This window comes from Salvelinus fontinalis, chromosome 27 (assembly GCF_029448725.1).
Source record: "Salvelinus fontinalis isolate EN_2023a chromosome 27, ASM2944872v1, whole genome shotgun sequence".
NCBI classification, from domain to species: Eukaryota; Metazoa; Chordata; class Actinopteri; order Salmoniformes; family Salmonidae; genus Salvelinus; species Salvelinus fontinalis.
The window spans coordinates 861,920-877,499 of record NC_074691.1 but is presented as its reverse complement, the minus strand read 5'-3'; positions in this window follow the sequence as shown (position 1 = coordinate 877,499).

Here is a 15,580-nt window from a genome sequence, read left to right as displayed (position 1 = left end):
ATGGGAAGCTTTGAATGCTATATCCACTCTCCTTTACGCAGGACGAGCAATGACAGTACCAGACATTTTTGAGAAATCCACTGAAGCAGGACTTCCAATATTGAGTTCCCATATGGCACCGCTGCTTAACTTATGCCTGGAGACAGGTTAAGCATCCATGTCACATGTCATCTCTATCAGCGTCATGGCTAGCACAACTTTTTCAAATGCACAATGATAATAACACATAGAAATGATTGTATTATAGTCACTGTAGTGACTATGGTAGTTATTTCTTTTTCGGGTAAGCAAAGATGGAGATTGAGATATTTCTTCCATCCCTCTCAGTTTTTTTTATAACAGCAAAACTCTCCAACTCTTTTTGGGCTCCCTTTTGCATGGTTCCATTACTCTACATCTCATGAAATATTATAAAATATGTTACTCATACCATGGACCACAGTTCAAAGTGTAAACCTTTTATTGGACAGTGTAGAATTGCCTGTAATAAGGTCATTAAAACAAGCCCAGTGGATCGTGAATCCGACAGTACGGAGGGAAGAAGGGAATCACGGCCCGGGTGACTTACAGCCCATAGAGGAGCAGTAAAGGACCAGTGATGAATTAGTATGTATTTTTCTTCTTTTGTTCCTTTTTCTTTTTTTTCTGCATCCTGACACAGGGAAGGAAATGCTCAATTTTCTCCTTTTCATCCATTTCAAATCCTCCTGCCGAGCCCTCAAGCCATCAAACATAGGATTTAGAGGCCTTTGGCGGCCGTTATGGCTCCCAGTAGTATCGATCTCATGATACCTAGCGGTGACTGTAAGGTCAGGGAGGAAAACCAATTTGGCGAAGAAGAAAAAAAGAATGCGAAGAAAAAAAAGGCAAAAAGACTGCAAAATTTCTGGAATTCAATTTTCATATGGGACATCAATTAATTCTCATGCTCTCTTTACTATAATTAATCAAGAAAATGTATAAATTCTGCGCCGATTTTCATGTGAATTTTGTCTATGCATAAAGTGCTTCCTCTGTTAGAGAGTTAGCCACTTGTGCTCTATCGGGTCGTTATCTTTGTCTCATTGAGGAGATCCTGTGAGTAAATCGTAATATTCCTTTCTCTGTGTTAAGTGAAGTGGACATATTTGCAGTCTATTGATAACATTGAAAGATAGAGTAATACTGTCTTTAGAACATTCAAGGCAAAAGCTTTATTAAATTAGGGTAGATAACATCAACTCTAGCATCGCCCTGTTCTAAACTTGAAATTCATATATTATAAAAGTATATAAATGTTTATTTATTCACTAGAAGGCAACTGAAATACAAATGTAAGTCAAGTACATTGCAGTTTGGCCGGATCAGACTTCATGAATAGTCATCTTTGCAGCACAGTGAGACTTTAAGTTCATAGATGCGCTATACTAACCATGTGAAAATACTAACATCAAAATATCATATAATTATTTCTGTAAAGTGTAAGAGTCCACAAAAAAATGGCTTGGGGACCACAACTTAGCTCTGCAAAATGGAATAAGTGAACGTAGTATAACATCAACTTCACACTCACCCACACACTTACACATCGGCGCACATATGTAGATTGCATTATGCTGCCACAGAAACCTCTGTAATTTATATGCCAATAAATATATCCCCTTCCTGAAAACTAAAACTGAATTCTTAAGGGTGGCACAAAAGAAAAGCGTTCCTTTTAAAAGAAGAAAGGTAACAGCCCCAGCTCTATCTTAAATCAGTCACAGCAATACCACTGAGTGCTCGGACTCTTTCTTGGGAGTTTTTCGCTATCGGGACTGAGCATTGTGTGGCACACAGGGCTACTGTGTGTTAGTTAGCATATTAACATTGAAGTGTGCATCTGTCATATCCCCAGTGAATGTGGGGTTATTTGTGACCGGGGCAGGAATGCTGATGGTGGTCAGATTGCTAACAGGTGGCCGGAGTGCTGAGCAGGAGTGCTGATGGATTTGTTGACGCCATCTGAGAGAGAGAACGAAAGTCTTTACTCTGTAATTCATTAAATGGCTCTGGATAAGTATAGTGACACATTATTGTAGACTGATAATGGTACTTCTGAATTTATGCAGCATATGTCTGCTATGTGATATAAAACGAATATGTCATTATAGTGGCAAAAAAGTCATATGTCACCATACATACAGTTGAAGTCGGAAGTTTACATGCACCTTAGCCAAATACATTTCATCTCGTTTTTTCACAACTCTTGACATTTAATCCTAGTAAAAATGACCTGTCTTAAGTCAGTTAGGATCACCACTTTATTTTATTTTAAGAATGTGAAATGTCAGAATAATAGTAGAGACAATGATTTATTTCAGATTTTATTTCTCATTCCCATTGGGTCAGAAGTTTACATACACTCAATTAGTATTTGGTAGAATTGCCTTTAAATTGTTTAACTTGGGTCAAATGTTTCGGGTAGCCTTCCACAAGCTTCCCACAATAATTACATGCTCCCAAGGATGAACCAGACTTGTGGAGGTCTACAATTATTTTCTGAAGTCTTGGCTGATTTCTTTTGATTTTCCCATGATGTCAAGCAAAGAGGCACTGAGTTTGAAGGTAAGCCTTGAAATACATCCACAGGTACACCTCCAATTGACTGAAATTATGTCAATTAGCCTATCAGAAGCTTCTAAAGATATGACATCATTTTCTGGAATTTTCCAAGCTGGAATTGTGATACAGTGAATTAATTATAAGTGAAATAATCTGTCTGAAAACAATTGTTGGAAAAATTACTTGTGTCATGCACAAAGTAGATGTCCTAACCGATTTGCCAAAACTATAGTTTGTTAACAAGAAATGTGTGGAGTGGTTTAAAAACTAGTTTTAATGACTCCAACCGTAGTGTATTTAAACTTCCGACTTCCTCTGTAACTGCCAAAATAAAGGAAACACCAACAAAGTGTCTTAATAGGACGTTTGGCTACCACGAGTCACCAGAATAGCTTCAATGCGCCTTGGCATAGATTCTATATACAAGTGTCTGGAACTCTATTGGAGGGATGTCTCAGGCACCGCTCCAGGATCACCCATAAGTTCTCAATTGGAGATCTGGTGAGTTAGATACACACACACACACACGCATGCACACACACACACATACACACTCCTTAATAATCCCCCTATGCTCCTTTGAGAACCCGCTTTCAAAGTCACTGAGATCTCTTCTTCTAGCCATGGTAGCCAAAATAATGGTCAGCTGGGCATTTTGATACATGACCCTAATCTTGATGGGATGTTAGTTGCTTCATTAACCCAGGAACCCGTGTGGAAGCACATGCCTTCAATATACTTTGCATCCCTTATTTACTCAAACATTTCCTTTATTTTGGCAGATACAGTGCATTTGGAAAGTATTCAGACCCCTTGACTTTTTACACATTTTGTTACGTTACAGCCTTACTCTATAACCTTAAAAAATTCCCTTATCAATCTACACACAATACCCCATAATGACAACGCTGAAACAGTTAATTTATTTAAAAAAATACAAAATAATCACATTTACATAAGTATTCAGACCCTTTACTCAGTACTTTGTTGAAGCACCTTTGGCAGCGATTACAGCCTCAAGTCTTATTGGGTATGCTTGGCACACCTGTATTTGGGGAGTTGTCTCCCATTCTTCTCTGCAGATCCTCACAAGCTCTGTCAGGTTGGATGGGGAGCGTTGCGGCACAGCTATTTTCAGGTCTCTCCAGAGATGTTCGATCGGGTCCAAGTCCGGGCTCTGGCTGAGCCACTCAAGGACATTCAGAGACTTGTCCCGAAGCCACACCTGCGTTGTCTTGGTTGTGTGCTTAGGGTCATTGTCCTGTTGGAAGGTGAACCCTCGCCTCAGTCTGAGGTCCTGAGCACTCTGGAGCAGGTTTTCATCAAAGATCTCTCTGTACTTTCCTCCGTTCATCTTTCCCTCGATCCTGACTAGTCTCCCAGTCCCTGCTGCTGAAAAACATCCCCACAGCATGATTCTGCCACCACCATGCTTCAACGTAGGGATGGTGCCAGGTTCCCTCCATACTTGACGCTTGGCATGCAGGCCAAAGAGTTCAATCTTGGTTTCATCAGACCAGAGAATATTGTTTCTCATGGTCTGAGAGTCCTTTAAGTGCCTTTTGGCAAACTCCAAGCGGGCTGTCATGTACCTTTTACCGAGGAGTGGCTTCTGTCTGGCCACTCTACCATAAAGGCCTGACTGGTGGAATGCTGCAGAGATGGGTGTCCTTCTGGAAGGTTCTCCCATCTCCACAGAGGAACTCTGGAGCTCTGTCAGAGTGACCATCGGGTTCTTGGTCACCTCCCTAACCAAGGCTCTTCTCCACCGATTGCACAGTTTGGCCGGGTGGCCAGCTCTAGGAAGAGTCTTGGTGGTTCCAAACTGCTTCCATTTAAGAATGATGGGGACCTTCAATGCTGCAGATTTGTTTTGGTACCCTTCCCAGATCTGTGCCTCAACGCAGTCCTGTCTCTGAGCTCTACCGACAATTCATTTTACATCATGGCTTGGTTTTTGCTCTGACATTCACTTTCAACTGTGGGATCCTTATATAGACAGGTGTGTGTCTTTCAAAATCATGTCCAATCAGTTGAATTTACCACAGGTGGACTCCAATTAAGTTGTAAAAACATCTCAAGGGTGATCAATGTAAACAGGATGCACCTGAGCTCAATTTCAAGTGTCATAGCACAGGGTCAAAATACTTATGCAAATAAGGTATTTCTCTTTTTATATATTTTTTTTTTTGTTTTAACCTTATCATTATGGGGTATAGTGTGTAGTTTGATAAATAAATTGTTATATTTAACCATTTTAGAATAAGGCTGTAACGTAACAACATGTGGAAAAAGGGAAGGGGTCTGAATTTTTTCTGAATGCGCTGTATCTGCATAACCACAATCAATGTCACTATTTTGACATATTCTAATGAGACCGTGTTGCAGATTTATCCATTATTGCATTGTTCTGTTTTCCTGACATTCTTATTGAGAGTTTGGTATCACAGGCTGTTTGGTCTTCCCACAGCACTGGCCCTTCCTTTATTCCTCCCCTTAGGATTTCGAAGAATGATAAACAATTGGGAGTGTTGGATTCTTAATGGATCACATTTCCTCCAATTAAGTCATTAAAGGGCCAAACTGCTCTGTGAGCAGATGAGGGTCACACCTGACAGGAAGGCCTGAGGATGTTGACAAAAGGACTGGACCTCTGGCTGAAATTAGTTTCATTGTAACATTAATGTTATATCAATGTGGATTCCTATTAACCATTACTTCGATAATATAGCGTGCTATATTTTCAAAAAGTATAGTTACTCAATTTTATATCAACAGGTCAAAGGCCCAGTGCAGTCAGAAACTAGATTTTCCTGTGTTTTATATGTATTTCAACAATATGAGGTTGGAATAATACTGTGACACTGAAAATGATGATAATGCCATTTTAATGTAAGAGTTGTTTGAATTTCAGCCTGTTTTGGTGGGATGGAGTTTTGGCCTGCCTGGTGACATCATCACAGTAAGGTACTTAATTCTTACCCAGAAATGATTTGATATTGAGATTAAAATGTCTGCATTATTTATGATTTAAGACAAGAACACATTTTGTGTTAAGGTAAGAGAAAATAACATGTGGTATGTTCACAGGAACAATAAACACTTTGCGGTTGGACTGCATCAGGCCCTAAATATATAATTATAAAGACATGGCATTCCCTGTACCTTCATCTTTGTAACTTCCTCAAATTCATCTGATGTTGAAACAAAGAGACAATGAGGCAACCGGCTGTTCTTCGGCAGATGTGAATTCCTACGCAAATACGTTTTTCTGTAATAGCAACACGATACTGTTACAGTACATTGTTGAATAGTAGTATATTCCCTTCCTTCAACTGAAAAGTAAAACAGAACACCTGTTTATAGTGTAGTGATATAGTGTAAGTGTGGTTAATAAATACATTTTTATTGCTATAATTTTGAAACAAATATTCACATAGCCTATCACTCGTTTGACTGTTTAGGGCACAAGAGAATGAGAATACGAGAAATTTTTGATAGATATCCACTTGACATGAATATCTCTGTTACATATATTAGACTTGTCTCAATGCAGAAAAAAAACATAGTCTGTCATATATGTACTTAATAATTATCTTGGCTTCTAATATAATTTATTTGTCAGAAATGTGAATTTATCCTCTAAACTGAGTCTGTTGTGACTAAGCCACTACCTCAGAGCGAAAACGGACAGAGATGTCTTTATACCTGGCCTAAAGAGAGTAATTTGGTAAACGGAGAATATATTTCAGCAAAACCTATAGCTATGCAAGCCAAGTTTGTGAGAACAGAGGTGTTTCAGATTTGAGGATTTTTCGTAATTGTTGTAGGGTTCAGCCAAGCAGTTACTTCAATTCCTCAAACTAGAGACAAGGTCAAGGAAACAATGTTCTGATCTGGTTTGGCGCTGGGTAATTATTTGGACCAGGAGGACCTTTACTTTGGCCCAACTCTTATCCCCGCAAAAAGCGAGAGTCATGTACTCATGTGCTTCAAAAGAGCGGTGGGGGATTCCTACATTTAAATAATGCTACCGTTGCAGATTTGTTACAGGTGGGCCATACTGTGTGACAGCAGTTCCAACTACAACTTATTGAATCCTAAAGGCCATTTATACACACATGTATGCCAAAATCGTTCGTCAACGTTTTCCCGCTTGGACACTCCTGCTCTGAGAGCACTCTGACATTAACTTTCCAATACACACTTCTGTGCTTAAAACGTCAGGTTCAACCCAGGGGAAACGGTGTATTACAACTGTTAAAACATATAATAATATTACAATGAAAACTCGATGATTCCTCACTGTGACCTTAAAGGGAATGTAGGAAGAATTAAAGAGCACTGTTAAAGCGATGTATATTTTTTCATACAAAAAAAAAAGGTAAAGATTCTAGTTGGAGATCCAATAAAACTCCTCCAAATGGAGGAAGAAAAGATCTTGCCTGGTTTACAGTACAGTGAGCTCAAGTATTTTTTTTTACAAGTGACTACTTATACGAGAGTTCAGCTAGCTCTATAAGATGTCCCTCTCGTTCGGCTGAGGTGCTTCACGTGTCTGTTAGAGTCCCAGGGAAGGGGAAGAGTACTGGGAGTCTTCAACCGCTTATTGAACTCTGAGGTGGGCGACTTCTCCTCGATAGAATTTATAATTGTGGTGAATACAGATGTTGAATTATAGCCTTTACGGACAGCAGACTGACAGCATGACAGCTTTATAGAGAGAGAGGATGTTGAAATGGAATCCTGGCCACAGTATCATCTGCAAGGAGTTTCTTGAAATTGCTTTGGAATCATTACTTAAAGATTTCCTATGTGAAACCCTCCTCCTGAACTCTTTCAGATAGACACACAAAACCTACTACCAGTGGCCTACACCTAGTTGGTTACTTGTGTTTGAAAGACTCTATATACTTGAATAGTATGAATTTTGATTATTTATGTTTCCCTTATACCAGTGGCAAAATCATTTTTAATGACCTGTTTTCTCAGTTTCTCATGTGGTTTTGGGTATGCAGACTTCTTCTGTCTTGTTGTTAGAGCCATAACTGAGACACTGTATTTCATTATAGTGATATATAAGTAATATGTCACCGTAAGTGACATAACTAATATGTCACCTAAAGTGATATAAAACGACTATGGTTAAATGTCAACATTCTGACATATTTCTAATGAGATAGGTCTGGTGTCAAGGAAGGCAAACAGGTAATATACTGTATAATCTTACCTGTGGTTAAGACAAGGTAAGTAGAGGTTTGATCAACTTTTTCTGGTCTGCATTTTGGACCACTATACAGTATAGTGGCCTTGCACCCATGACAAAAATATACATTTTTGATGTCAAGCAAAGAGGCACTGAGTTTGAAGGTAAGCCTTGAAACACATCCACAGGTACACCTCCAATTGACTCAAATTGACTCAATTAGCCTATCAGATGCTTCTAAAGCCATGATGTCATTTTCTGGAATTTTCCAAGCTGTTGAAAGGCACAGTCAACTTAGTGTATGTAAACTTCTGACCCACTGGAATTGTGATACAGTGAATTATAAGTGAAATAATCTGTCTGTAAACAATTGTTGGAAAAATTACTTGTGTCATGCACAAAGTAGATGTCCTAACCAACTTGCCAAAACTGTAGTTTGTTAACAAGACATTTGTGGATTGGTTCAAAAACGAGTTTTAATGACTCCAATTTAAGTGTACGTAAACTTCCGACTTCAACTGTACATGCGAGGCGGTATCTGAGAAAGTCCAGAAAAATTGCCAAGACTCCAGCCTCCTGAGACATGGACTGGTCTCCATGCTCCTGTCCAGCAGGCTGTACCGGTGCATCAAGGCTCAGACAAACAGGCTACTAAACAGCTTCTATCCCCTGGCCATAAGACTGTTAAATGGCTAACAACTACTGCTCCACCTCTGTTGGTAAAATTATTATTGATTTGATTTATTACTACCACTACACTTTTCAGCCATGCACACAGCCCCACACACACACACACACACACACACACACACACACACACACACACACACACACACACACACACACACACACACACACACACACACACACACACACACACACACGCCACCACGCACACACCCACCCACCCACCACTTATGCTGCTGCCATACTGTTAACTATTATTATTATTTATCCTGCTACCAGTCACTTTTTCCTAATTCCTGTAGTGCCTTCGGAAAGTATTCAGACCCCTTGACTTTTTCCACATTTGTGAGGTTACAGCCTTTTAAAATGTATTAAATCGTTTTTTCCCCTCATCAATCTACACACAATATCTCATAATGACAAAGCAAAAACAAGATTTAGAAATAGTTGCTAATTGAAGCACGTTTGGCAACAATTACAGCTTCAAGTCTTCTTATGTATGACGCTACAAGCTTGGCACACCTGTATTTGGGGAGTTTCTCCCATTCTTCACTGCAGATCCTTTCAAGCTCTGTCAGGTTAGATGGGGAGCGTTGCTGCACAGCTATTTCCAGGTCTCTCCAGAGATGTTAGATAGGGTTCAAATCCAGCCCCGGATTGGAACAGTCAAGGTAATTCAGAAACTTGTCCCGAAGACACTCCTGCGTTGTCTTGGCTGTGTACTTAGGGTTGTTGTCCTGTACGAAGGTGAACCTTCGCACCAGTCTGCGGTCCTGAGTGCTCTGGAGCAGGTTTTCATCAAAGATCTCTTAACGTTTATACTAAGATAACAATTTAATTGTTTTAAGATTGTCATACCAAGGATTATTTTTACTATTTGATTTGGACCCAATAAGGTATAAAAACAAAAAGATAACATTTTTTTGGGATGAAACATTGAATTTGGACTTACTTCTATTAGCCCAGAGAAACGCATTGAGTAAGAGCTTCATACATGGATAAACAGATAATAAATAAAAAATCATCTACTGGGAGCTTGTTCTGAAGTGTCTGTCCTATATCTGAGAGATATAAGAATTATCAGGAAACTGTATACAGTACCAGTCAAAACTTTGGACACACCTAAGGGTTTTTCTTTATTTTTACTATTTTCTTCATTGTTGAATGATATTGAAGACATCAACACTATGAAATAACACAAATGGAATCATGTAGTAACCAAAAAAGTGTTAAACAAATCAAAATATATTTTTGATTTTTGATTTTTCAAAGTAGCCACCCTTTGCCATGATGACAGCTTTGCACACTCTTGGCATTCTCTCAACCAGCTTCACCTGGAAGGATTTTCCAACAGTCTTGAAGGAGTTTCCACATATGCTGAGCACTTGTTGGCTGCTTTTCCTTCACTCTGCGGTCCAACTCATTCATCCCAAACCATCTCAATTGGGTTGAGGTTGGGTGATTGTGGAGGCCAGGTCATCTGATGCAGCACCATCACTCTCCTTCTTGGTCAAATAGCCCTTACACAGCATGGAGGTGTGTTAGGTCATTGTCCTGTTGAAAAACAAATGATAGTCCCACTAAGCCCAAACCAGATGGGATGGCGTATCGCTGCAGAATGCTGTGGTAGCCATGCTGTGGTAGACATGCTGGTTAAGTGTCCCTTGAATTCGAAATGAATCCCTGACAGCAAAGCACCCCAACACCATTTTTAATGTATTCATATATTTTTATTGTACCTTTATTTAAATAGGCAAGTCAGTTAAGAAATTAATAACAAATTCTTATTTACAATGACAGCCTACCCCGGCCAAACCCTAACCTGGATGACGCTGGGCCAATTGTGTGCCGCCCTATGGGACTCCTAATCATGGCCGGTTGTGATACAGCCTGGAATCTGACCAGGGTCTGTAGTGACGCCTCTAGCACTGAGATGCAATGCCTTAGACCGCTGCACCATCACACCTCCTACTCCGTGCTTCACGGTGGGAACCACACATGGGGAGATCATCCGTTCACCTACTCTGCGTCTCACAAAGACACAGTGGTTGTAAACCAAAAATCTTACATTTGGACTCATCAGACCAAAGGACAGATTTCCACCTTTCTAATGTCCATTGCTTGTGTTTCTTGGCCCAAGCAAGTCTCTTCCTCTTTTTGGTGTCCTTTTAGTAGTGGTTGCTTTGCAGCAATTCGACCATAAAGGCCTGATTCATGCAGTATCCTCTGAACAGTTGATGTTGAGACATGTCTGTTACTTGAACTCTGTGAAGCATTTATGTGGGCTGCAATATGATGTGCAGTTAAGTCTAATGAACGTATCCTCTGTAGCAGAGGTAACTCTGGGTCTTCCTTTTCTGTGGCGGTCCTCATGAGAGCCAGTTTCATCATAGCGCTTGATGGTTTTTTGCGACTGCACTTGAAGAAACAGTCAAAGTTCTTTAACTTTTCCGCATTGACTGACTGATGGTGTATGTGTATGATTCATAGGGTGAATGGGCAAGACAAAATATTGAAGTGCCTTTGAACAGGGTATGGTAGTAGGTGCCAGGCGCACCGGTTTGTGTCAAGAACAGCAAAGCTGCTGTGTTTTTCACGCTTAACAATTTCCCGTGTGTATCAAGAATGGTCCACCACCCAAAGGACATCCAGCCATCGTGACACAACTGTGGGAAGCATTGGAGTCAACTTGGGCCAGCATCCCTATGGAACGCTTTGACGAAATTAAGCTGTTCTGAGGACAAAAGGGGTAGGTACAACTCAATATTAGGAAGGTGCTCTTAATGTTTTGTACACTCAGTGTATACTGTTTTGTGTACCCGGCTACCTTCAGACGAGTCTTGTGAGGTTTGTGGGTGTCCTATAGCAAAACAACCGACATGGTCGTGTTTGTGAGAGACTCGCCTTTCATATTAATGTGTAGCCCAAACTGTTCGTATGCTACAGACAGAAGTTGACAGATCGGCTGTACCAACTTCAAAAGAGTCCTGCTTGTGGTGGTCTTAGAACAAAACGGAGAACACCTTCGTGTTTGTGAGAGTCTCATCTTCCATAGAAGGGTCATAGACGTTTGTACACTAAACCGTACAGATGTTTTTGTGAGATGACAGATTTTCGAGATGTCTCATGGTCTGACAAACTCCGCTCTACCTCTAAACTGGCGGATTTTGATGGGGATTGTTTATTACGCTAATTAGATTTCCACGGGTTAGATTTCCACGGGGGCGCAAACATCGACTCTAGGGTGATTTAAAATATTTTGATATTGATTACTAAACTGTTGGGTAGGGCTTGCAAGCTAAGCATTTCACAGTACTTTTGCACGTGAAAAACTATAAAGGATCAATCACTGACTTAATACAAAACTTTTATAGCAAACAGGAAAAAATCTCAGAATGTTACCGGGTCATAAAAAAAAGACATGTAGACATACATTTTTATTTTCATTTTGTCTTTCCAAGATCTACATTCTGGTTTTGTAATTTCTCTACTGCTTGCAAATTAGAGGGGCGTATAGCATTTGTCTATGCAATGCCCTCTCTCTCTCTCTCTCTCTCTCTCTCTCTCTCTCTCTCTCTCTCTCTCTCTCTCTCTCTCTCTCTTTCTCTCTCTGTCTCTTACCTTCTCACTCTCTATCTCTCGCTCTCCATGACATGCCGTGCATTCCATCATGTTTGCTATTGCAGAGACCTCCCCGTGGAGCCCGAGCCTGACTTTCCCAAAGCCGATATTAATATCACAGGCCATTGTGATAGAGTTATTTTCATGGAAGCCCCGGAGGAAGTCACGTGGCTATGATTAGTCCCCGGAGAGACCAGAGTCTCCATTAAGCTCGTTGTTTTAACTCACATAACCATCAATGAAGTGGAAAAGCTGAGGAAGTAGCAATCACTGTGGCCGGGTGGGGTGTTTTTTGTGCACCTATTTTGGTAATGGGCCCAGAACCTTTTTTTCACTCTTTTTTTGGGGGGGGGGGCAATTATTCTTAAGCGGAGGTTAGCTTTCAAAATGAACGCACACGTGTGTGCATTTTATGTTGACCTACTACCATTAAGATTGATAGCAATGGGATTTGGTGGTTAACACACTGTTTAAGTCCAGGGAAAGAAAAAAAAGTCCCCCCCAAAAAACAACATAAGGAAAAGCACAAGGACTCACACACACTCACCAACGACACGCAAGGGTGAGTCCCAATGCATCGAGCATCAGGAAGACAACTTGAGTTAAGCTGGAAAAACGCACCCCTGAAATACATTTACTCTGTCAGGTTGCTACTTAAACACACATGACTGAAAAAACAGACATTGCCACATGCATGCTTCCTCTCATAATTCTGTAAGTTCACCTCTCTTCTTGACCTAAAAGCTTCCATTATCCACTGGGCCACTTACAAGAAAATGCGCAGAACAGAACTGGGCCAGAGACCTAGTGGCTGGACTGTTTTCAGATGGACTTTTGGTGCTCTCCACCATATCCAAAAAGGCAGACTTTACTTCATCCCCGCCCTGACGGAAACTTGGACCCGCTCCTGTTCAGCATTAGCAAACGAAGATTACTCCTGATATAAAGCTCATAATGGTCATCTTCGAGTTTGTGTTGTCAGAAGATATTCAGAATATGTTGATTGCGAGGAAAAGGGTGGGCCGGGAATCTGGGATAACGATTGTCTTTGTAACCAAGGGAATAAAAGATTCCAAGAAAATCCAGAGAAGGATTAGCTTTTTCCTTTGCAAAATTGAGAAATGAATAAGAAAAAGGGTTATAACTTGGAGAAAAAGGGATCCCCATCTCCAGTCAATGGAAATAACCTACCATGAAATGAATGGGTCACATTTGCAAGAGTAGGAGAAAATAAAAAAATTCTGAGATCGTTGTCTGTTCTTCCACTTAAGGGGTTGATATAATGAATAGAAAACTTGGGCAGATTATATACAAAATATTTTCTTTGGATTACTGACAAGATATATCCATGCTTTTTAACTCCAACTCGGGAAAATTACATATTTCGAAGGAGGGTCGTGAAACAGCTCTGTCGTCCATTAACACTCGAGGAAACATGAATGGCTGAAAAAACAGGAACTAGTTGTCAAATAAGAGCCGGCTTTCCCCCGTAAAATGGACATGGTGCAGAGAGTCAATGAACGTCACCCACCTGGCATACACATGGGGGAAACCTCTATCTCTTCCCTGTAGTCCATAAGTCCTCTGGGAAAGTCGGCCAGTGCTTTACACAGAGGTATACCCAGTGTTGTACTACTGTGACATTTTCCCTATTCCAGGGACTGAATTGTCTGGCATCACCGACTTGGAGGATAGTATGTTTTGCCATTACTTGCCATTGAGCCCTTGAGGACAAAAAAGTTGTCAGTGGACAGGCTGGTCTAATAAAATAAATGTTAATTACATCTATGGCTGTTTTTTGGGAGAATGCGCATGCACGCCAAGTTGGTTACCTCTTTGTGCAAATGGAGGACGTTTCAATAGTTGGTTTCAAACCTTCCATTGGCTCACATCTGCTCGTCATCCAAAATGATGTAAGCAAGTTCCCATCACTTTCCCTTATTAATGTCAGCTCCATGTTGAGTGCTGCACTACACAAACACCTACACACATGTTCATAATGTACACGCAGCAAGACTCATGTGGGCCCCATTTGACCTACGTGTGTTAAACTGACACACATATAATACACTGTCTATTCCTGCTTGTTCCCCCTGCTGTTCAGCCCCCGATAGGGACCAGTGGAAAATGGAAGATCCACATGGAGCCTGTGACACCACTGGCCCTTACCCTTTTCCCCAATCACCAGGACAAGAGGAGGCTGGGCTGGGGCCGGCTCGCTTCACATTAACTGGAACAGGTGCAGTGAACGGGGCTTGTTTTTCTTTCGTTTGCTCCTCAGGAAATCATAAAGCAAATATATTGCTGGAAGACGGTTTTCGGGTGCCCTGTGAGCAAACTGAGAGGGGAAATGGATCAGCGAGTGGCTTCAGGGACAGTAAATCAACAGGCTAAAAGGAGAGCTGAATGTACTGTGGAGGCCCCGGGAGCCCAGCCCAAGGCCAGGGCCTCTGTCAGTCAGGGCCTGGTGTTAATGTCAAAGCCAGCTGGGGTTGGCAGCGCGCGCCTATAAGGAAATGATTGAGCTGTCTGTGTCAATCGCCAGTGCTCCACTAGAGGCCATCATGTCACAAGGAAGGAGCATGCGTCATTTGGGGGAGAAGCATTTATGTCCCAGTTTTTTCAATGAAAGTCCACGTTTTTCTTCTTTATGTTGTCTAGATATTGAGCATGATATAAGTATGGAGAAATGTACCGAATTTTGCTGACCTTTTTATTTCAAGACATCCCAGAATGTCATCGGATTTCTATGTCATTGACATGAAAAAATTACTTTTAGTTGTTTGTAACATTGAAAACCCCTATGGATGGCAATATATACAGTGTCATATATATATGTATATATATATATATATATATAAAATATATATATATATATATATAAAAAGGCACCCTGCCTTGGGTGCCTTTTTTTTATATATATATATATATATATATATACAGCATTCTAAGAAGAGAATGCTACTGCAGATGTAATTCCACTGGCTCTTCAGAGTAATGGGACGTCACTAATCGATTGGTTGTGCCTGTTTGAGCTCGAGCGAGTTATCCCTGTGGCTCTGCCCAATGCCTCAGCGCACACACATTTCTCGCTGGCTCAAAAAACAGGCCTCTCTACTACCGCACTTGATTCAATCATCGTCAATCAGTACCATATGCTGTTCCCTGCATGCCTGCCCACCCATTGGCCCCACCAGCACCACCATGCTCAGTGCCACACACATTCTCCCTCCCTGCCTTGGGTGCCTTTTTTTTCTTCTCCTAGTTTACAGATTAGGACAGCTGAGGTTTAGTGCTACTTCAAAAGGGGCCAGCTCGGCCAGTAGAAGTGGGACCAGGCAAGCTGGTTGGTTACACCTCGCAAGTTCTGTGAGTGGACCATTAGTAAAGGCTGTAGTAGACACAAGCTGGTCTGGCCTAATGTTCCTGATTGACCATTTCGACACATTATATAGGGAAACAGCTGTACTACAAATTAGCCCT